Source organism: Panulirus ornatus, chromosome 34 (genome assembly GCF_036320965.1).
Source record: "Panulirus ornatus isolate Po-2019 chromosome 34, ASM3632096v1, whole genome shotgun sequence".
Lineage (NCBI taxonomy): Eukaryota > Metazoa > Arthropoda > Malacostraca > Decapoda > Palinuridae > Panulirus > Panulirus ornatus.
In genome coordinates this window covers 21,627,643-21,652,597 of record NC_092257.1, presented here as the reverse complement: position 1 = coordinate 21,652,597, position 24,955 = coordinate 21,627,643, and the positions used below count along the sequence as shown (strand labels likewise).

General features: G+C 39.7%; 1 long non-coding RNA gene across 1 annotated transcript; it reads left to right on the top strand.

Annotated features, from left to right (window-relative positions):
* The first annotated feature begins 2,225 nt into the window (after positions 1-2,225).
* Positions 2,226-24,393, top strand: LOC139759990 (uncharacterized). Its single transcript, XR_011715195.1, has 3 exons — positions 2,226-2,362; positions 19,402-19,518; positions 24,258-24,393. It is a non-coding gene; the product is annotated as an uncharacterized lncRNA (long non-coding RNA).
* Positions 24,394-24,955: the final 562 nt, after the last annotated feature.

The window sequence follows — 24,955 nt, the reverse complement described above, 5'->3', positions numbered from 1 at the left end:
TTCCTGTCACCCAGAATCCCTCCTTCATTCTGTCCTCTCACATTATCAGACTATCTTTAGTCTACCACACACTTTTCTAAATCATCATAGATACATTATTTGGGGCCCTTTGCAAAATTTAGTTTTTTATATGGATGATGTTTGTTGTGATTCATATTTCATGTTGTTGTTTGATAGAATGTATAATGATATCTAGTAACCTGGAAGGCATTTCAAGACAAGAAACCTCTTGCAACAGTGTTTGCAGATTTCAGTTTTTAGATCTTATTACTAAACTTAATTTATTGTTATCATTGTGGTATATAACAATTCTCTCCCCAATTAGAAAAGAAAAAGAAATATGTTAATCATCTATCAAGCTATTCAAAAAGTCCTAGATAATACAATTTGTATAGCACTTAAATTTTGTGTCATACAAACATTTGAGAGTAATTGATGGACTTTATGAAGCTAATCACAATGCAATTTTGTCTACAGCGTTATGTATATTCTGTACACCGCATTCATCAGCATCAATATAGAGTACCAGATGTTTAAATTGAGTGGTTGAATCATGCAGGAAAATAGAACTGAAATGTTACCAAAAACACAAAAGTTATGTTCATGATGTGTTGTTACCGAGAACAAGTGTTAATTTCATTCGTGCTTGAGCAATAACTTTCTACCCTTTTTTTTCCGATATGCCATATAGTTCCAGACAGTATGTCCTCTACCATCAGAAATTATTTCAAAAATGTCTGTTTTTCTGTATGAAAAGTATTTGTATTTCATAGATGTAGTAATCACATACTTTATAATCTGTGTTTCTTTGTTTTGTGTGAGGTTGTGCAGTAATCATAGGAGAAATAATTGTGACCTGTAATCCCATTCTTCAACTTCATTTTTATGCAACTTGTGCCATTTTCATTTTGGAGTGCAAAAGTTTCCTTACTAGAATGAGACTGAACATGAATGACCACATGCAAAATTGAAGAAAAAAGTAACCATCTAGTAAAGGCAATGATATTTGACTGTATGACTCTTGGTAATTATTTGAATAACCGGTAAATAATACAAAGAGGTCAGATGCCTGAAGAGCAGGAGATGAGGAAGTACAGAACTTTCAATTGTAAATCTATAGTTGATCATTAAAGATTAAACAGGTTATTATTATCTAGAAACTGGAACCAGACTATTCATAACCATTGTAATTATATATATATATATATATATATATATATATATATATATATATATATATATATATATATATATATAAAAACATTTTGCATCCCAAAAGGTGAGTGAAATCACTACTGATAATATTATGGTAGTGGCATCAGCTATGTACTGTAATGTAAGAAAATCTTGGCATTTTCAACAGTAGAGGGATTAATAATGGATGCCTCCAGGTTCAATTTGTTATTGCAATGAGTAGGGTGTACAATAACATGGAACGAGGCTTGGCGTCCATGTTAGATTTACCACACAACTGGAACTAGGGATAACTGCTTGCTGAAGAGATGTGAATCCCTGGTTGTTTGACACTTAACAGTTGATGGTGACCCATCAACTTTTTCTTCCTATGACAAAGACATTTTTCATCTAAATAACAATGTAGGATAGTGAAATAAAACTATGAACCAGTGTGAGTATTTCATTACATGTTGTTCTCCTTAAGTAACCAAGTGTTGAAGAAAGTGACAGATCAGCAGAGGTCATGACGAAGGCCAGCAGCTAATTTCAAGTGGTGCTCCGGTAGTTTACCAATTCTGTTGCGCGTCAAGCAGGATTGCTTGAAAAATTCCTAATCTATGGAATATACGGCCTATATAATTGTAGTGACATTCCATACATTAATATATGCAAAAAGTACTTAAAGTAACGGGTCAATATATATGAAGACGTCAATGAGAAATGTACGAGCTCTCCACCCTCCTGTTACGTATTGCTTTTTGAAATAAGCTTGACTCTAGCAAGATGATAAAGCCATCATTAATCATACTTGTTGTTTAGGACGAAAACAAATCATAAAAATATTGCCATGCATCGCGCGTGGCATACTTGAGAATGCTCTTGGAGGATGTCGTACGCCTGGCAGCAGTGCATCATGAGCTCCCAGGCACCGTGGCCCGTTAGTTGTCAACATCATCTCGTTGAGTACGGTCGTGCCCGAAGCTCCCGAGACTAATCTTATTTTAGTGTGAAAATTACGTTCCAGGTCATCATGGTGAGAAATCTGAGAGGTTATAAGTTAACGTGTGAAGGTGTGACTACAGTGTACGGACAGGTGCCTCATCTATGGACTTGGAAATGCACGGAAAAAAAAAAAATGGGAAGCGATCAACAAGCTATTTACATCCTCCATTGCCTTCAGAAAATGGTTAGTAACCTCCGAGTTCTTTTGGGGATCACTTGTGTTTAAGGATGGTTCTCATTAGCCCCCTGACCATTTCTTAGTTCTCGTTTGTAGGTTGAGGATGGGGTTAGGTCATACCTAAGGGGCCCCATGTCAGTAAGTTTGAAGGAACCATTTTTGAATTACCCAATGGTAAACTCTGGCCACGGAACTTTTTGTATTTTAAAATGATACACGTACAGGATTGACTTTAATAATCCACTTTTGTGGGAATATTGGTAGAATGGACTTTTATTTTTCATTAGGCCCAAGCTTGTAGAAGAAGAGGAAAATATATTCATTCACAAAATGGCTCCTCAATGTGAATCTTGGCATTTATTTATTTTTTATTTTTTAATTTGACATTTTCTTAGTTTACAGACACACCATTTTTAGAAAAGACCGAAAATGACATTTTTATTTTATGAAGTTCATCCTTACAATGTGTTAATGATGATGTAAGGTTTGAGATTTTAAGTGAGAAACCTGCAAATCCATCCAGTTTAAGTGAAGAACCTGCAAATCCATCTAGTTTAAGTGAGGAACCTGCAAATCCATCTAGTTTAAGTGAGGAACCTGCAAATCCATCTAGTTTAAGTGAGGAACCTGCAAATCCATATAGTTTAAGTGAAGAACCTGCAAATCCATCTAGTTTAAGTGAGGAACCTGCAAATCCATCTAGTTTAAGTGAGGAACCTGCAAATCCATCTAGTTTAAGTGAGGAACCTGCAAATCCATCTAGTTTAAGTGAGGAACCTGCAAATCCATCTAGTTTAAGTGAGGAACCTGCAAATCCATCTAGTTTAAGTGAGGAACCTGCAAATCCATCTAGTTTAAGTGAGGAACCTGCAAATCCATATAGTTTAAGTGAAGAACCTGCAAATCCATCTAGTTTAAGTGAGGAACCTGCAAATCCATCTAGTTTAAGTGAGGAACCTGCAAATCCATCTAGTTTAAGTGAGGAACCTGCAAATCCATCTAGTTTAAGTGAGGAACCTGCAAATCCATCTAGTTTAAGTGAGGAACCTGCAAATCCATCTAGTTTAAGTGAGGAACCTGCAAATCCATCTAGTTTAAGTGAGGAACCTGCAAATCCATCTAGTTTAAGTGAGGAACCTGCAAATCCATCTAGTTTAAGTGAGGAACCTGCAAATCCATATAGTTTAAGTCTTTTTAAGTGAGCTGACCTTTGAAGTAGAGGGAAAATAAGAGTTATAAGTACTCACAATCAATTGATGCATTGATAACATTTTCAATGAATTTAGGAAATGTTTTTGGTCATGAGTAGTTTATTAGAGATTTATTAGAAATTTGTCTAACTGAAATTAGACAAGTTGACTGTAGAGTGTAGAAATGCCTAATATTATTTATGCATTCAGTCTGCCTTTCTTTGTAACGTTTGAATCAAATTTGATCCAAGTTTTGCATATGCATTGTCTGAGTTCATATGATTGCACAGGGTCATTCTATCTTTTTTTCTTATATATCTTAAAACATGTGAACTTATTGTTTGCACTGCCAATGAAACACAAAGAAAATTGTGTAAGTGGAGTGGAGCAGTTTTTAAATGTCAAAAGTGCTTATTATTTGATTCCCACATTTTATAGTATTGTAGTATTATCATTTTATTTCCACATTTTACAGTATTATAGTATTATCATTTTATTTCCACATTTTACAGTATTATTGTATTATTTTATTTACACATTTTACAGTATTATATTATCATTTTATTTACACATTTTACAGTATTATAGTATTATCATTTTATTTCCACATTTTAAAGTATTATAGTATTATCATTTTATTTCCACATTTTACAGTACTGTAGTATTATCATTTTATTTCCACATTTTACAGTATTATATTATTATTTTATTTCCACATTTTACAGTATTATAGTATTATCATTTTATTTCCACATTTTACAGTATTATATCACTTTATTCCCACATTTTACAGTATTATATTATCATCATTTTATTCCCACATTTTACAGTATTATATTATCATCATTTTATTCCAACATTTTACAGTATTACTTTATCATCATTTTATTCCCACATTTTACAGTATTATATTATCATTTTATTCCCACATTTTACAGTATTATATTATCACTTTATTCCAACATTTTACAGTATTATAGTATTATCATTTTATTTCCATATTTTACAGTATTATATTATTATCATTTTATTCCCACATTTTACAGTATTATAATAAGTATTATCACTTTATACCAACATTTTACAGTATTATAGTATTATCATTATACTCCACATTATTTTCCCTGCCTCCTGACCCTACTACCACTAACAAGGTAATTAACATCGAAATATAGTTTTTATGGGTAGCTCCTGACCTTACCACTAACAAGTTAACATAGATAGTTTGTATGGGTTTTAAAGGGTGTTAGAGCAAAATCCCACACCATTATTTCGTAAAGATTCCATAAGAGGAAAGTGGTGTCCGTTAGACAGGAAAAAAATTTACCCAGATTTTTAAGATTTCGTGATCATTAGTTGCAAAAATGGAATACAGATTGTTGTTCACTGTATAAAATGGGTAAAATTCACGAGAGTAATTGTCCGTTCGTTGATATTATTGGAGCCGAATCAACACTTATGTCCACATGAATAGCAAGCCTTCTCGCTTAGGTGTCGCTATTGCTCTTGAATGGAACTGTGTATAGAGAAATGAAGTCACTTGTTATGGCAGTGATATTCTGCTCAGTCTTGTGTTTGTGAATACCCATGAGCACTAAGGGCGATCCCCCATTTATATAATGCATCCGTGTGTTTTGTTATGCCCCATCCATTGGGAATGGAGACCATATGGTGACAAAGCTCTTATTTCTCTGGTTTTTATTCATATTTTTAGTTGACTATTCATACTTGAGTCTTTGAATAATTTTGGATTTAGTTTTTAACATTTTTAGTGAGGGACGACAAGCCACGTGAGAGACAATTGTAGAATAGTAGTTAAATATATAGTTCAGACATTTCATATATTTATTTAGTGACCCAAGACACATGTACATAATTCATACTTGCTGCCCTTATTCATTCCGTCGCCACCCATGAAATGAAAACCCCCTCCCACCCCGTATGTGCGCAAGGTAGCGTTAGGAAAAGACAACAAAGGCCCTTGCCACATCCAAGCCCCACAGAACTTTTCATGGTTTACCCCAGACGCTTCACATGCCCTGGTTCAATCCATTGACAGCACGTCGACCCCGGTATAGCACATCGTTCCAATTCACTCTATTCCTTGCACACCTTTCACCCTCCTGCATGTTCAGGCCCCGATCACTCAAAATCTTTTTCACTCCATCTTTCCACCTCCAATTTAGTCTCTCACTTCTCGTTCTCTCCACCTCTGACACATGTATCCTCTTTGTCAATCTTTCCTCACTCATTCTCTCCATGTGCCCAAACCATTTCAAAACACCCTCTTCTGCTCTCTCAACCACACTCTTTTTATTACCACACATCTCTCTTACCCTTTCATTACTTATTCGATCAAAACACCTCACACCACATATTGTCCTCAAACATCTCATTTCCAGCACATCCACCCTCCTTCGCACAACTCTATCTGTAGCCCACACCTCGCAAGCATATAACATTGTTGGAACCCCTATTCCTTCAAACATACCCATTTTTGCTTTCTGAGATAATGTTCCCGACTTTCACACATTTTTCAACGCTCCCAGAACTTTTGACCCCTCCTCCACTCTATGACTCACTTCTGCTTCCATCTGCTGCCAAATCCACTCCCAGATATCTAAAACACTTCACTTCCTCTAGTTTTTCTCCATTCAAACTTACCTCTCAATTGACTAGTCCTTCAACCCTACTGTACCTAATAACCTTGCTCTTATTCACATTTACTCTCAGCTTTCGTCTTTCACTCACTTTACCAAACTCAGTAACCAGCTTCTGTAGTTTCTCACCGGAATCAGCCACCAGTGCTATATCATCAGCGAACAACTGACTCACTTCCCAAGCTCTGTCATCCACAACAGACTGCATACTTGCCTCTCTTTCCAAGACTCTTGCATTCTCATCCACAACAGACTGCATACTTACCTCTTTCCAAAACTCTTGCATTCACCTCCCTAACAATGCCATCCATAACAAATTAAACAACAATGGAGACATTACGCACCCCTGCCGCAAACCAACGTTCACTGAGAACCAATCACTTTCCTCTCTTCCTACACATACACATGCCTTACATCCTCAATAAAAACTTTTCACTGCTTCTAACAACTTGCCTCCCACACCATACATTCTTAATACCTTCCACAGAGCATCTCTATCATATGCCTTCTCCAGATCCATAAATGCTACATACAAATCCATTTGATTTTCTAAGTATTTCTCTCATACATTTTTCAAAGGAAACACCTGATCCACACATCCTCTACCACTTCTGAAACCACACTGCTCTTCCCCATTCTGATGCTCTGTACATGCCTTCACCCTCTCATTCAGTACCCTCCCCAATAATTTCCCAGGAATACTCAACAAACTTATACCTCTGTAATTTCACCACTCACTCTTATCCCCTTTGCCTTTGTACGATGGAACTATGCAAGCATTCCGCCAGTCCTCAGGCACTTCACCATGAGTCATACATACATTAAATAACCTTACCAACCAGTCACCCCCTTTTTTAATAAATTCCACTTCAATACCATGCAAATCCGCTGCCTTGCCGGCTTTCATCTTCCGCAAAGCTTTTACTACCTCTTCTCTGTTTACCAAATCATTCTCCCTAACCCTCTCACTTTGCACACCCCCTCGACCAAAACACCCTGTATCTGCCACTCTATCATCAAACACATTCAACAAACCTTCAAAATACTCGCTCCATCTCCTCACATCACCACTACTTATCACCTCCCCATTAGCCCCCTTCACTGATGTTCCCATTTGTTCCCTTGTCTTATGCTTTTTATTTACCTCCTTCCAAAACATCTTTTTTTACTCTCCCTAAAATTTAATGATACTCTCTCACCCCAACTCTCATTTGCCCTCTTTTTCGCCTCTTGCACCTTTCTCTTGACCTCCTGCCTCTTTCTTGTTGATAACTAATTTGGAAAAATTCTTTTGTGTTTTAGATATTTTCTGTTAGAGGTGAGGTAAGCCCTGTTTACTCCGCTATTGGTGTTATTTAAGATGAAGGCAGTTTCGGCTTATTGCACACACACGCATTATAGCGTTGAAAGAATTCTACCTATGTATTCCCCTTCGTGTCGTAGAAGGAGACTAAAGGGGGCAGGAGCGGGCCACCCTCCCTCATATTCCAGTTTCTATTAGAGAAAACAGATTCAGTTTCTATTAGAGAAATCAGGAGTCATGCTGGGAGTGCTCAACCTCCTTGAAGGCTCAGATTGGGGTGTCTAAATGTGTGTGGATGTAACCAAGATGAGAAAAAAGGAGAGATAGGTAGTATGTTTATAGGAAAGGAACCTGGATGTTTTGGCTTTGAATGAAACGAAGTTCAAAGAGGAAAGAAGAGTGGTTTGTGTCCGCTTATTAACACAATGCATGAAAAGTTTCTGAAGCCAGAACACACTTTAAGGCAGTGGCCAAACCTTACTATGAAAGTCACTTCTATAATAGTTCCCACTATTGTAACTGCCTCTCTCTCTCTCTCTCACACACACACATATACTTATATATATATATATATATATATATATATATATATATATATATATATATATAGGGGGTAGGGGAGAAAGAATACTTGCCACATATTCCCTGCGTGTCGTAGAACGCAACTAAAGGGGAAGGGAGCGGGGGGCTGGAAATCCTTCCCTCTCGTTTTTAGTTTTTCCTAAAGATGGAACAGAGGAGGGGGCTAAGTTAGGATATTCCCTCAGAGGCTCAGTCCTCTGTTCTTAACGCTACCTCGCTAATGCGGGAAATGGCGAATAGTATGAAAAAAAAAAATATATATATATATATATATATATATATATATATTCTTTCTTTTTCTTTCAAACTATTCGCCATTTCCCGCATTAGCAAGGTAGTGTTAAGAACAGAGGACTGGGCCTCTGAGGGAATATCCTCACCTGGCCTCGTTCTCTGTTCCTTCTTTTGGAAAATTAAAAAAAAAAACGAGAGGGGAGGATTTCTAGCCCCCCACTCCCTCCCCTTTTAGTCGCCTTCTATGACACGCAGGGAATACGTGGGAAATATTCTTTCTCCCCTTTCCCCAGGGGGGATATATATATATATATATATATATATATATATATATATATATATATATATATATATATATATATATATATATATATATATATATATTCTTTCTTCCATATGATTTGCCATTTCCCGCATTAGCGAGGTAGCATTAAGAACAGCGGACTGGGCCCCTGAGGGAACATCCCCACCTGGCCCCCTTCTCTGTTCCTTCTTTTGGAAAATAGAAAAAAAAGAAACGAGAGGGGAGGATTTCCAGCCACCCGCTCCCTCCCCTTTTAGTCGCCTATATATATATATATATATATATATATATATATATATATATATATATATATATATATATATATATATATATTTGCTTTGTTGCTGTCTCCCGCGTTTGCGAGGTAGCGCAAGGAAACAGACGAAAGAAATGGCCCAAGCCACCCCCATACACATGTATATACATACGTCCACACACGCAAATATACATACCTACACAGCTTTCCATGGTTTACCCCAGACGCTTCACATGCCCTGATTCAATCCACTGACAGCACGTCAACCCCGGTATACCACATCAATCCAATTCACTCTATTCCTTGCCCTCCTTTCACCCTCCTGCATGTTCAGGCCCCGATCACACAAAATCTTTTTCACTCCATCTTTCCACCTCCAATTTGGTCTCCCACTTCTCCTCGTTCCCTCCACCTCCGACACATATATCCTCTTGGTCAATCTTTCCTCACTCATTCTCTCCATGTGCCCAAACCATTTCAAAACACCCTCTTCTGCTCTCTCAACCACGCTCTTTTTATTTCCACACATCTCTCTTACCCTTATGTTACTTACTCGATCAAACCACCTCACACCGCACATTGTCCTCAAACATCTCATTTCCAGCACATCCATCCTCCTGCGCACAACTCTATCCATAGCCCACGCCTCGCAACCATACAACATTGTTGGAACCACTATTCCTTCAAACATACCCATTTTTGCTTTCCGAGATAATGTTCTCGACTTCCACACATTCTTCAAGGCTCCCAGGATTTTCGCCCCCTCCCCCACCCTATGATCCACTTCCGCTTCCATGGTTCCATCCACTGCCAGATCCACTCCCAGATATCTAAAACACTTTACTTCCTCCAGTTTTTCTCCATTCAAACTTACCTCCCAATTGACTTGACCCTCAACCCTACTGTACCTAATTACCTTGCTCTTATTCACATTTACTCTTAACTTTCTTCTTTCACACACTTTACCAAACTCAGTCACCAGCTTCTGCAGTTTCTCACATGAATCAGCCACCAGCGCTGTATCATCAGCAAACAACAACTGACTCACTTCCCAAGCTCACTCATCCCCAGCAGACTTCATACTTTCCCCTCTTTCCAAAACTCTTGCATTCACCTCCCTAACAACCCCATCCATAAACAAATTAAACAACCATGGAGACATCACACACCCCTGCCGCAGACCTACATTCACTGAGAACCAATCACTTTCCTCTCTTCCTACACGTACAGATGCCTTACATCCTCGATAAAAACTTTTCACTGCTTCTAACAACTTGCCTCCCACACCATATATTCTTAATACCTTCCACAGAGCATCTCTATCATCTCTATCATATGCCTTCTCCAGATCCATAAATGCTACATACAAATCCATTTGCTTTTGTAAGTATTTCTCACATACATTCTTCAAAGCAAACACCTGATCCACACATCCTCTTCCACTTCTGAAGCCACACTGCTCTTCCCCAATCTGATGCTCTGTACATGCCTTCACCCTCTCAATCAATACCCTCCCATATAATTTCCCAGGAATCCTCAACAAACTTATACCTCTCTAATTTGAGCACTCACTCTTATCCCCTTTGCCTTTGTACAATGGCACTATGCACGCATTCCACCAATCCTCAGGCACCTCACCATGAGTCATACTTACATTAAATAACCTTACCAACCAGTCAATAATACAGTCACCCCCTTTTTTAATAAATTCCACTGCAATACCATCCAAACCTGCTGCCTTGCCGGCTTTCATCTTCCACAAAGCTTTTACTACCTCTTCTCTGTTTACCAAATCATTTTCCCTAACCCTCTCACTTTGCACACCACCTCGACCAAAACACCCTATATCTGACACTCTATCATCAAACACATTCAACAAACCTTCAAAATACTCACTCCATCTCCTTCTCACATCACCACTACTTGTCATCACCTCCCCATTTGCGCCCTTCACTGAAGTTCCCATTTGCTCCCTTGTCTTACGCACTTTATTTACCTCCTTCCAGAACATCTTTTTATTCTCCCTAAAATTTAATGATACTCTCTCACCCCAACTCTCATTTGCCCTCTTTTTCACCTCTTGCACCTTTCTCTTGACCTCCTGTCTCTTTCTTTTATACATCTCCCACTCAATTGCATTTTTTCCCCTGTAAAAATCGTCCAAATGCCTCTCTCTTCTCTTTCACTAATACTCTTACTTCTTCATCCCACCACTCACTACCCTTTCTAAACAGCCCACCTCCCACTCTTCTCATGCCACAAGCATCTTTTGCGCAATCCATCACTGATTCCCTAAATACATCCCATTCCTCCCCCACTCCCCTTACTTCCATTGTTCTCACCTTTTTTCATTCTGTACTCAGTCTCTCCTGGTACTTCCTCACACAAGTCTCCTTCCCAAGCTCACTTACTCTCACCACCCTCTTCACCCCAACATTCACTCTTCTTTTCTGAAAACCCATACAAATCTTCACCTTAGCCTCCACAAGATAATGATCAGACATCCCTCCAGTTGCACCTCTCAGCACATTAACATCCAAAAGTCTCTCTTTCGCGCGCCTGTCAATTAACACGTAATCCAATAACGCTCTCTGGCCATCTCTCCTACTTACATACGTATACTTATGTATATCTCGCTTTTTAAACCAGGTATTCCCAATCACCAGTCCTTTTTCAGCACATAAATCTACAAGCTCTTCACCATTTCCATTTCCAACACTGAACACCCCATGTATACCAATTATTCCCTCAACTGCCACATTACTCACCTTTGCATTCAAATCACCCACCACTATAACCCGGTCTCGTGCATCAAAACCACTAACACACTCATTCAGCTGCTCCCAAAACACTTGCCTCTCATGATCTTTCTTCTCATGCCCAGGTGCATATGCACCAATAATCACCCATCTCTCTCCATCAATTTTCAGTTTTACCCATATTAATCGAGAATTTACTTTCTTACATATATATATATATATATATATATATATATATATATATATATATATATATATATATATATATATATATATATATCTTTCTTTTAAACTATTCGCCATTTCCCGCGTCAGCGAGGTAGCGTTAAGAACAGAGGACTGGGCCTTTTTTGGAATATCCTCACCTGGCCCCCTCTGTTCCTTCTTTTGGAAAAAAAAAAAACGAGAGGGGAGGATTTCCAGCCCCCTGCTCCCTCCCCTTTTAGTCGCCTTCTACGACACGCAGGGAATACGTGGGAAGTATTCTTAATCCCCTATCCCCAGGTGTTTTGAAATGGTTTGGGCACATGGAAAGCAAAAATGGGTATGTTTGAAGGAATAGTGGTTCCAACAATGTTGTATGGTTGCGAGGCGTGGGCTATGGATAGAGTTGTGCGCAGGAGGATGGATGTGCTGGAAATGAGATGTTTGAGGACAATGTGTGGTGTGAGGTGGTTTGATCGAGTAAGTAACGTAAGGGTAAGAGAGATGTGTGGAAATAAAAAGAGCGTGGTTGAGAGAGCAGAAGAGGGTGTTTTGAAATGGTTTGGGCACATGGAGAGAATGAGTGAGGAAAGATTGACCAAGAGGATATATGTGTCGGAGGTGGAGGGAACGAGGAGAAGAGGGAGACCAAATTGGAGGTGGAAAGATGGAGTGAAAAAGATTTTGTGTGATCGGGGCCTGAACATGCAGGAGGGTGTAAGGAGGGCAAGGAATAGAGTGAATTGGAGCGATGTGGTATACAGGGGTTGACGTGCTGTCAGTGGAGTGAATCAAGGCATGTGAGGCGTCTGGGGTGGACCATGGAAAGCTGTGTAGGTATGTATACACGTGTGTGGACATGTGTATGTACATGTGTATGGGGGGGGGGTTGGGCCATTTCTTTCGTCTGTTTCCTTGCGCTACCTCGCAGACGCGGGAGACAGCGACAAAGTATAAAAAAAAAAAAAAAAAAAAAAAAAAAAATATATATATATATATATATATATATATATATTGAGAGGGTGAAGGCAGGTACAGAGCACCAGATTGGGGAAGAGCAGTGTGGTTTCAGAAGTGGTAGAGGATGTGTGGATCAGGTGTTTGCTTTGAAGAGTGTATGTGAGAAATACTTAGAAAAGCAAATGGATTTGTATGTAGCATTTATGGATCTGGAGAAGGCATATGATAGAGTTGATAGAGATGCTCTGTGGAAGGTATTAAGAATATATGGTGTGGGAGGCAAGTTGTTAGAAGCAGTGAAAAGTTTTTATCGAGGATGTAAGGCATGTGTACGTGTAGGAAGAGAGGAAAGTGATTGGTTCTCAGTGAATGTAGGTTTGCGGCAGGGGTGTGTGATGTCTCCATGGTTGTTTAATTTGTTTATGGATGGGGTTGTTAGGGAGGTAAATGCAAGAGCCTTGGAAAGAGGGGCAAGTATGAAGTCTGTTGGGGATGAGAGAGCTTGGGAAGTGAGTCAGTTGTTGTTCGCTGATGATACAGCGCTGGTGGCGGATTCATGTGAGAAACTGCAGAAGCTGGTGACGGAGTTTGGTAAAGTGTGTGGAAGAAGAAAGTTAAGAGTAAATGTGAATAAGAGCAAGGTTATTAGGTACAGTAGGGTTGAGGGTCAAGTCAATTGGGAGGTGAGTTTGAATGGAGAAAAACTGGAGGAAGTGAAGTGTTTTAGATATCTGGGAGTGGATCTGTCAGCGGATGGAACCATGGAAGCGGAAGTGGATCATAGGGTGGGGGAGGGGGCAAAAATTTTGGGAGCCTTGAAAAATGTGTGGAAGTCGAGAACATTATCTCGGAAAGCAAAAATGGGTATGTTTGAAGGAATAGTGGTTCCAACAATGTTGTATGGTTGCGAGGCGTGGGCTATGGATAGAGTTGTGCGCAGGAGGATGGAGGTGCTGGAAATGAGATGTTTGAGGACAATGTGTGGTGTGAGGTGGTTTGATCGAGTAAGTAACGTAAGGGTAAGAGAGATGTGTGGAAATAAAAAGAGCGTGGTTGAGAGAGCAGAAGAAGGTGTTTTGAAATGGTTTGGGCACATGGAGAGAATGAGTGAGGAAAGATTGACCAAGAGGATATATGTGTCGGAGGTGGAGGGAACGAGGAGAAGAGGGAGACCAAATTGGAGGTGGAAAGATGGAGTGAAAAGGATTTTGTGTGATCGGGGCCTGAACATGCAGGAGGGTGAAAGGAGGGCAAGGAATAGAGTGAATTGGAGCGATGTGGTATACAGGGGTTGACGTGCTGTCAGTGGATTGAATCAAGGCATGTGAAGCGTCCGGGGTGGGCCATGGAAAGCTGTGTAGGTATGTATATTTGCGTGTGTGGACGTGTGTATGTACATGTGTATGGGGTGGGTTGGGCCATTTCTTTCGTCTGTTTCCTTGCGCTACCTCGCAACCGCGGGAGACAGCGACGAGGTATAAAAAAAAAAAAAAAAATATATATATATATATATATATATATATATATATATATATATATATATATATATATATATATATATATATATATATTATCCCTGGGGATAGGGGAGAAAGAATACTTCCCACGTATTCTCTGCGTGTCATAGAAGGCGACTAAAAGGGGAGGGAGCGGGTGGCTGGAAATCCTCCCCTCTCGTTTTTTTTAATTTTCCAAAAGAAGGAACAGAGAAGGAGGCCAGATGAGGATTTTCCCTCTAAAGCCCAGTCCTCTGTTCTTAACACTACCTCGCAAACGCAGGAAATGGCAAATAGTTTGAAAGAAAGAAAAAATATATATATATATATATATATATATTTGCGGAAGATGAAAGCCGGCAAGGCAGCAGGTTTGGATGGTACTGCAGTGGAATTTATTAAAAAAGGGGGTGACTGTATTGTTGACTGGTTGGTAAGGTTATTTAATGTATGTATGACTCATGGTGGGGTGCCTGAGGATTGGCGGAGTGCATGCATAGTGCCATTGTACAAAGGCAAAGGGGATAAGAGTGAGTGCTCAAATTACGGAGGTATAAGTTTGTTGAGGATTCCTGGTAAATTATGTGGGAGGGTATTGATTGAGAGGGTGAAGGCATGTACAGAGCATCAGATTGAGGAAGAGCAGTGTGGTTTCAGAAGTGGTAGAGGATGTGTGGATCAGGTGTTTGCTTTGAAGAATGTATATGAGAAATACTTAGAAAAGTAAATGGATTTGTATGTAGCATTTATGGATCTGGAGAAGGCATATGATAGAGTTGATAGAGATGCTCTGTGGAAGGTATTAAGAATATATGGTGTGGGAGGCAAGTTGTTAGAAGCAGTGAAAAGTTTTTATCGAGGATGTAAGGCATGTGTACGTGTAGGAAGAGAGGAAAGTGATTGGTTCTCAGTGAATGTAGGTTTGCGGCAGGGAAGTGTGATGTCTCCATGGTTGTTTAATTTGTTTATGGATGGGGTTGTTAGGGAGGTGAATGCAAGAGTTTTGGAAAGAGGGGCAAGTATGAAGTCTGTTGTGGATGAGAGAGCTTGGGAAGTGAGTCAGTTGTTGTTCGCTGATGATACAGCGCTGGTGGCTGATTCATGTGAGAAACTGCAGAAGCTGGTGACGGAGTTTGGTAAGTGTGTGAAGAAGAAAGTTAAGAGTAAATGTGAATAAGAGCAAGGTTATTAGGTACAGTAGGGTTGAGGGTCAAGTCAATTGGGAGGTGAGTTTGAATGGAGAAAAACTGGAGGAAGTGAAGTGTTTTAGATATCTGGGAGTGGATCTGTCAGCGGATGGAACCATGGAAGCGGAAGTGGATCATAGGGTGGGGGAGGGGGCAAAAATTCTGGGAGCCTTGAAAAATGTGTGGAAGTCGAGAACATTATCTCGGAAAGCAAAAATGGGTATGTTTGAAGGAATAGTGGTTCCAACAATGTTGTATGGTTGCGAGGCGTGGGCTATGGATAGAGTTGTGCGCAGGAGGATGGAGGTGCTGGAAATGAGATGTTTGAGGACAATGTGTGGTGTGAGGTGGTTTGATCGAGTAAGTAACGTAAGGGTAAGAGAGATGTGTGGAAATAAAAAGAGCGTGGTTGAGAGAGCAGAAGAAGGTGTTTTGAAATGGTTTGGGCACATGGAGAGAATGAGTGAGGAAAGATTGACCAAGAGGATATATGTGTCGGAGGTGGAGGGAACGAGGAGAAGAGGGAGACCAAATTGGAGGTGGAAAGATGGAGTGAAAAGGATTTTGTGTGATCGGGGCCTGAACATGCAGGAGGGTGAAAGGAGGGCAAGGAATAGAGTGAATTGGAGCGATGTGGTATACAGGGGTTGACGTGCTGTCAGTGGATTGAATCAAGGCATGTGAAGCGTCCGGGGTGGGCCATGGAAAGCTGTGTAGGTATGTATATTTGCGTGTGTGGACGTGTGTATGTACATGTGTATGGGGTGGGTTGGGCCATTTCTTTCGTCTGTTTCCTTGCGCTACCTCGCAACCGCGGGAGACAGCGACGAGGTATAAAAAAAAAAAAAAAAATATATATATATATATATATATATATATATATATATATATATATATATATATATATATATATATATATATATATATTATCCCTGGGGATAGGGGAGAAAGAATACTTCCCACGTATTCTCTGCGTGTCATAGAAGGCGACTAAAAGGGGAGGGAGCGGGTGGCTGGAAATCCTCCCCTCTCGTTTTTTTTAATTTTCCAAAAGAAGGAACAGAGAAGGAGGCCAGATGAGGATTTTCCCTCTAAAGCCCAGTCCTCTGTTCTTAACACTACCTCGCAAACGCAGGAAATGGCAAATAGTTTGAAAGAAAGAAAAAATATATATATATATATATATATATATATTTGCGGAAGATGAAAGCCGGCAAGGCAGCAGGTTTGGATGGTACTGCAGTGGAATTTATTAAAAAAGGGGGGTGACTGTATTGTTGACTGGTTGGTAAGGTTATTTAATGTATGTATGACTCATGGTGGGGTGCCTGAGGATTGGCGGAGTGCATGCATAGTGCCATTGTACAAAGGCAAAGGGGATAAGAGTGAGTGCTCAAATTACGGAGGTATAAGTTTGTTGAGGATTCCTGGTAAATTATGTGGGAGGGTATTGATTGAGAGGGTGAAGGCATGTACAGAGCATCAGATTGAGGAAGAGCAGTGTGGTTTCAGAAGTGGTAGAGGATGTGTGGATCAGGTGTTTGCTTTGAAGAATGTATATGAGAAATACTTAGAAAAGTAAATGGATTTGTATGTAGCATTTATGGATCTGGAGAAGGCATATGATAGAGTTGATAGAGATGCTCTGTGGAAGGTATTAAGAATATATGGTGTGGGAGGCAAGTTGTTAGAAGCAGTGAAAAGTTTTTATCGAGGATGTAAGGCATGTGTACGTGTAGGAAGAGAGGAAAGTGATTGGTTCTCAGTGAATGTAGGTTTGCGGCAGGGAAGTGTGATGTCTCCATGGTTGTTTAATTTGTTTATGGATGGGGTTGTTAGGGAGGTGAATGCAAGAGTTTTGGAAAGAGGGGCAAGTATGAAGTCTGTTGTGGATGAGAGAGCTTGGGAAGTGAGTCAGTTGTTGTTCGCTGATGATACAGCGCTGGTGGCTGATTCATGTGAGAAACTGCAGAAGCTGGTGACTGGTGTGTGAAAGAAGAAAGTTAAGAGTAAATGTGAATAAGAGCAAGGTTATTAGGTACAATAGGGTTGAGGGTCAAGTCAATTGGGAGGTAAGTTTGAATGGAGAAAAACTGGAGGAAGTAAAGTGTTTTAGATATCTGGGAGTGGATCTGGCAACGGATGGAACCATGGAAGTGGAAGTGAATCATAGGGTGGGGGAGGGGGCGAAAATCCTGGGAGCCTTGAAGAATGTATGGAAGTCGAGAACATTATCTCGGAAAGCAAAAATGGGTATGTTTGAAGGAATAGTGGTTCCAACAATGTTGTATGGTTGCGAGGCGTGGGCTATAGATAGAGTTGTGTGCAGGAGGGTGGATGTGCTGGAAATGAGATGTTTGAGGACAATGTGTGGTGTGAGGTGGTTTGATCGAGTAGGTAATGTAAGGGTAAGAGAGATGTGTGGAAATAAAACGAGCGTGGTTGAGAGACCAGAAGAGGGTGTTTTGAAATGGTTTGGGCACATGGAGAGAATGAGTGAGGAAAGATTGACCAAGAGGATATATGTGTCGGAGGTGGAGGGAACGAGGAGAAGTGGGAGACCAAATTGGAGGTGGAAAGATGGAGTGAAAAAGATTTTGTGTGATCGGGGCCTGAACATGCAGGAGGGTGAAAGGAGGGCAAGGAATAGAGTGAATTGGATCAATGTGGTATACCGGGGTTGACGTGCTGTCAGTGGATTGAATCAGGGCATGTGAAGCGTCTGGGGTAAACCATGGAAAGTTGTGTGGGGCCTGGATGTGGAAAGGGAGCTGTGGTTTCGGGCATTATTGCGTGGCAGCTAGAGACTGAGTGTGAACGAATGGGGCCTTTGTTGTCTTTTCCTAGTGCTACCTCGCACACATGAGGGGGGAGGGGGAAGATATTCCATGTGTGGCGAGGTGGCGATGGGAGTGAATGGGGGCAGACTGTGTGAATTGTGTGCATGGGTATATATGTATGTCTGTGTATGTATATATATGTGTACATTGGGATGTATAGGTATGTATATTTGCGTGTGTGGACGTGTGTGTGTATACATTGTGTATGGGGGTGGGTTGGGCCATTTCTTTCGTCTGTTTGCTTGCGTTACCTCGCAAACGCGCGAGACAGCGACAAAGCAAAATAAATAAATAAAAATATATATATATATATATATATATATATATATATATATATATATATATATATATATATATATATATATATATATATATATATATTTATTGTGAGCTGGGCTTAAGATAGATATATTACTTGCATGGCTGGATGCTCTAAGTGGTTTATTTCTCAAGTATTTTACTGAAAAAACAAAAACTACATTGAGTAAACCACTTGCTTTAGATCTGATTTTATTCTGGTCAAAGTTCTCTAATAGAAGCTGGTGGGTGCGAAATTCAAACAGGTTACTTAATTGTCAATTTTAACAAAGATCATTGTGAAACAAGGTGAGGCAGTGCTAGAAAATATAAATTTACAATTCTTAATTCGGATGGTGGTTGAGAGAAGGTTATTCTGCCGAATCATTAGCTTTGTATAATTCGTACATTTGTTTAAGTTTTATTTCATTGAAGTACACGGGTGGTTATTTGATTCTGAGTTAAGGTGGATCCCACCCATTTTGTTCGGCAATATGAGGAATGACAAGTGAAAAAGGAAGATGTCATCCTCCCCTCAGTTCAAGCCCTGAAGGTATGTTTATGAAGGTTATAGTTTCGGAGGGTTATAATGTCCTCGGTTATTATTTTTGCTCCAGTATATACTATTCCAGAAAACACGAAGAGATATACTAGTAGTGATGATGAAATGATTCCTGTTGTCACAGGAGCATTTTTTTTTCTCTTTAGCTCTTATGAGCTTCAAATTGATGGAAAGTGTTGGTCAGTTCATAATATTTCCCAAAATTCTTCAGGTACTGATGGTCTTCACCACTGAGTCATAAACTGCCAGTTGGAGAATCCAAAACCCGGACTCAAGAAGACAATAATATGAAGTTGGTGTGGAAACAGAGACCTCTGCAGGTTGTCAGGTTGGTGTATCACCTTTTTTATAGAAGTTAAGCACCTGAAGATATCTATATGTCAATGGTAGAAAAGATTGTAATAGGCTGAGTAGTGTATTGCAGGAGAAGACCATCTGTAAACGGTTTTTCCTCGGGTTGGGGAGTTAGAATGCTATCACCATATCTCCTGCATGTTGTTTAACTAATGGGAAGGGCATTAGGGTAGGGTAATAAGACTTTCTGAAACAGAAAGAACTGAGTTAGGATTGGTTATCATCAACTCAGAATTGAAGGGTAAGGGTAATTGTTTGTCGGGAGTGGGAGGACAAGAGAATATAGAAATGTGTGGCATTTTTTTTTATGAAGGATGGGCTCTGTTGTAGAGTGCAGGGAAGTGAATTCAAGGCTGGTATATGATGTAGGTCCGGATGAAAATATACTATGAAAAAGTGAGTGATTGTTAGTGCTTATGTACTTAGTAGTGACAGATGTGATGTACAGAGGATTGCATTTTGGAAATAACTAAGCAAGTGCATAAGGAGTTCTGAATCCAAGAGATGGGTATGAGACATTTGAGGGTCCCTGTGTAAATGAAAATGGGGAGGAGCTAGTTTGTTGAAAAGATTGGGAATACATGGTTTAAAAGGTTTTGCATAACTGTACACTCCCATGTTAGCAAAGTACTGACAAGTACAGACAAGGAAAGGCTGCATTTGCTCACATCCATTACTTAGCTGTCATATGAAGTGCACTGAAATCACGACCAGGTCCCACAGACCTTTCCATGGTTTTCCTCGGCTGCTTCACACACCCTGGTTCAGTCTTTGGACAGCATGTCACCCCCCTTTATACATCATTACAGTTCACAGTATTCCATGCACACTGTTCACCCTCCTGCATGTTCAGGCACCGATCACTTGGAATCATTTTCACTCCATTTTTCCATCTCCATTGTGGTCTTTCAGTCCCCTTTGTGCCCTCCATGTCTGACATATATCATTGTTGTCAACCTTTCCTCCCGCATTCTTTCTTATGTCCAGACCTTTTGGCACACCCTCCACCTATCTCAACCACACTCTTCTTATTACCCTTTTATTACTTACTTGATCTAACCATCTCATACTACATATTGTTCACATATATTTCACTTCCACCATATCCAACCTCCTCTGCACATCCTTTCATGCATTCATAGAACATTGTTTGGACATTATACCTTCAAGCATACCTATTTTTGCCCACCCAAATAACAACCTCTCTTTCCATGCATTTTCCACTGCTCTTCGAGCTTTCCCAGTCATCAAGCAATTCGCCTATTTTGTTCTGTGGGTGCCTCATCCCCTCTCTCCCAGTTAACCTTTAAACTGCCATGTTATTCACTCGCATTCAAATTGCCCATCACTAATACTTGATCACTCACATAAAAAAATGCATTCTCTCTCTTCAAAACACTCTTGCTAGTGAGTGCATCAGCACAGTTGGTCACCCTCTCATAATCCACTTTCATTCAAAATTATTCATGGGCTTACTTCTTTCCAGTCTCGCATTAACTAAACTCCTTCTAGTAGTGCCACCCCAATCCTTTTCTCAAGTCCTAACACTGGCCTAAGATTTTACACACAAAACATTCTCAAATTATATTCTTAAGTATCCTCATAAGCTCATTTTTAAGAGTCATAATAGCCATGTTCCTCTCCTTTAACATATCTCATTATTCTCGTCTAGCACTTTCAGACACCCCAGCCAGAGCCATCGTAAAGGATGAGCACCCCACTCCTTGGATTGACTCCTCTAGTTCCCACTTTCATAAACTAGAATACAGTTGTACAGTTAAATAAATGCAAGCATTTTTTCTTTGAATGCTTGGTCAAGATATTGATTTTTTGTATTGCAGGATGTAGATGACAATCTTAGAAATGGAATGTCCTTTGGATTTGCTTATTACTGCTATGTACGCATGGTGAAAGAGAGAAGTCATTCTACGTTGGTAGCTGTCTTCTGTGGTCAGAATGGGCCAAGCTGGCATGGGTCATTCTTCTTGATGATCAGGTCTTGCATCTGTAAGTAAGGACTTCCTCCTCTCCAGCCATTTGGACAGAGTCTGGGGCATTTTTAGTTTTGGTACAGAATGTCACACTGAATTTTGGTACAGAATTTTCACACTGAATTTTGGTGCAGAATTTTCACACTGAAATAGAACTGAACATCCATGATACTGAGCTTGCCTAACTTAAACACATGCAGTACTTGGAAAAGGGTGTCTTGGGTACCAACTCTGCTGTTAACCTGCCAGAATGTCAATCAGAGTTTTATCCCTTTGTAGTTAATTTACGGTACATTCTTCAATATCTTAATTTACTGTAGTGTATGGGTGCAACATTCGTGCAGTGTATGCAGTATTTGGAAAAATCAATGATAGGAGGTATTAGGAAAGGAAATATTAAGGAAAAAATGGGAGGAAGAAGAATAAAAGCTTAAGTATTTAGTATTTTTAGTACAATTTTGGCATGTTTTCCTTGTGTTAGAGTAAATACTTTAATCAGTTTGGCAATATTTATCTACATTATTTATCTGATACAGTATGGTCATTTAAATTTTTTTGTATGAATATAAAAAGCATTGCCAGAAATAAAGGATGGCTTTATCCTACCACATCTACACTTTAGCCATCATGTATAGTGCACCAAAATCCACAGCCAGTCTCCAAAGACCTGTCTGTGATTTTCCCTAACTGTTTCATATGCCCAGGTTCAGCCCATTGATTTCCATATACCACATGTTGAGGCCCCAAACACTCGGACCCACTTTCTCCATCCTTCCTCCTCCTCCTTGCTTTCCCCCTTCTCTTTCTTTCCATTTCTGACAAGTGTACCCTGTCAGTAATCCTCTCCATATGTCCCAACCATTTCATCACATTCTCTCCAGCTCTATCATACTTACTCCTCTTACTGCCACACCTTTCCCTTAACTGTCATTTCTTATTTGATCAAAGCCCCTCACACCATGTGTTGTCCTGAAAAACAATGTCTGATATTTCTGAGCTCTTCTGTACTTTATTTTTTTGTCAAGGGCCCATGCCTTGCTTCCATATAGTTCCATTGTAACTACTGTACCATCAAACATACCCATCTTTTCTCTCATAGATTGTGATCTCTCTTACAATCTTACCCTTATGGCTTGCTTTTGTTCCTGTTTGCTGGGCTGTTCTTCACTTATCTTTCCCAGGTATGCAAAACAGTTTCTTTTAGGTTCTCTGTTGAAACTCGTACACCAACCACCCAGATTCTTTCCACAACAAAACCTAATAAACATACATTTATTTACATTTTCTCTCAGCTTTCTCCTTTTACACCTACTCACAATCCAGCTTTTTCAGTTTCTAACTCGAATCTGCCACCAGCGTGTGTCATAAGTCATCAGTAAATGACACCTTCCATGCCCCCCACATTGTGTGTGCATACCTACCTACCACCTCCCTCCTCATGCCATTCAACAGATTAAGCAGCCATCACAAACCAGTTTCACAGACACACCTTCACTTAAAATGATTCCTCCTCCCTTCTTCTTAGTTTTGATAAATGTCATACGCTTCTTCCAGTTCTTATTAGAAATAATAAAACAGTAAAATACTTATGTTTAAGTATTTCTCATACTAATTCTTCAAAGCATGATCCAATCTGCACATCTTTTACCGCTCCCCAAATCACATCATTCCGTCCCAGTCTGATACTCCATATATGCCACCACCCTCTCAATCACCATTCTCCCATACAACTTTGTGAGTATTCGTAATCACCAATCATTTTTCAGGACAAAACACAAAATGTTACCATTTTCCTTTATACAGAATACCCTATGACTCCAATTATACCTTCAGCTGCCACATTCATTATTGTCCCAGTTGCCTTTATACAGTGGACTATACAGGCATTCTTACAATCAGGCACCTCATCATGAGCCATACACACATTGAAATTATCAAGTCAGCAGTACAGGCACCCCATTTCGTAAGAATTTCAATTGCAGTCCTATCCAGTCCAACTGCTGTGTGTGGGAGGAACATTGGTGAAATGGGCAGATGGGGAAGTGATTACTGGCAGAGATGACGAAGGAGGAGATGGGAAGCGTTCTTTGATACCTGGTTGTGGATGTATATGTGAATGGATTCATGTATGGGAGCTGAATTGAACCATAGGATGGTTGAGGGGGCAGTGGTCTTGGGCCCACTGAGGAATGTGGAAAGAGGACGGTGCTGTATGGATGTGAGATGTAGGTTGTAGACAAAAATGTAAAGGTTAGGATAATTGTGTTGGAAATGATCAAAGAAGAAAACGATAGAGTAAAAGAGAAATGTGTTAGTAAGAGGAGTATGTATGAGAGCCTTGGAAGAGGTGTGTTGAAATAGTTTGGACATATGAAAAGGATGACAAAGAGATTATACATGTCAGAAGTGGAAGGAACAAGGTAAAAGTTGGGAAACCAAAGAGATGGAATGATAAGAGTGAAAAATACTCTGAAGTCTCAGGGCCTGAACATGCAAAAGGGTGTGAGGTGTGCAAGGGATAGAGTGAAATGGAGCATAGTTGCTTAATACTTTAGCTTCTAAAAAGTCTGCGATACATAAAATGTCTGCATTTTAATATGTAAGTGTTGTCTTGTAAATTAATGTGTTGCCAAGTTTAGCTTAATGAACAACTGAAATATGTTTGGTTTTTGGTGCAAATAAATTAAGCTTAGGTGAAAATAATTCTATTTTCTCTTTACAGAAATACTGTAGAGTCACCTGCCTTGACAGTGCCATGGACTACCAGTCAGCCACCACTCTCATCCAGTGTCATGATGCCATATCCTTCCTCTGTAGAATGTTTTGGGGTATAATTTTTGCCGAGGATGATTGTATTTATTTATTTAATGCAAAACTACTTTGTGCACAGTATCTGTTCATGTATTTTTTGATGTACTGTGCATGATGTTTGGAACAGATGCATATCTCTTGGCCTCTCAAACCTAATTACTTAAATTTAAATGAAGTAGTATGTACCAGTTCAACAAAGGAGTGAAGAATGTAAGATGTGTAAGTGAAATGTTAAGAAGCTGATAGAGGAAAGAAACGAAAGCATATTTGAAGATTTTGGAAGGAAGTTTAGGGAAAGGAAGATATTGTACTGTAAGGAGGGTGAAAGAGAAAGTGGTGGATTGGAAAATGTAAATGTGAGAAGTAAGGAAGGCAAGTTGCTGAATCAGGAAGAAGCAAATGGAAAGAGTGTATTGGAGAACTGATCAATGCAGATGAGGCAACAGTTATTACATGCATGGGTGTGAAGGATGGGAGGAAAAGATACAACTGCAGGGGCCTATAAGAGGAAGGTGGGGGTAAAATGGGACAATAATGAGGTTGAATATGTACATGAGAGGCATGTAAGGACAAGGACATGTGGAGACTTTTGCAGTGGTCATCTCCTTG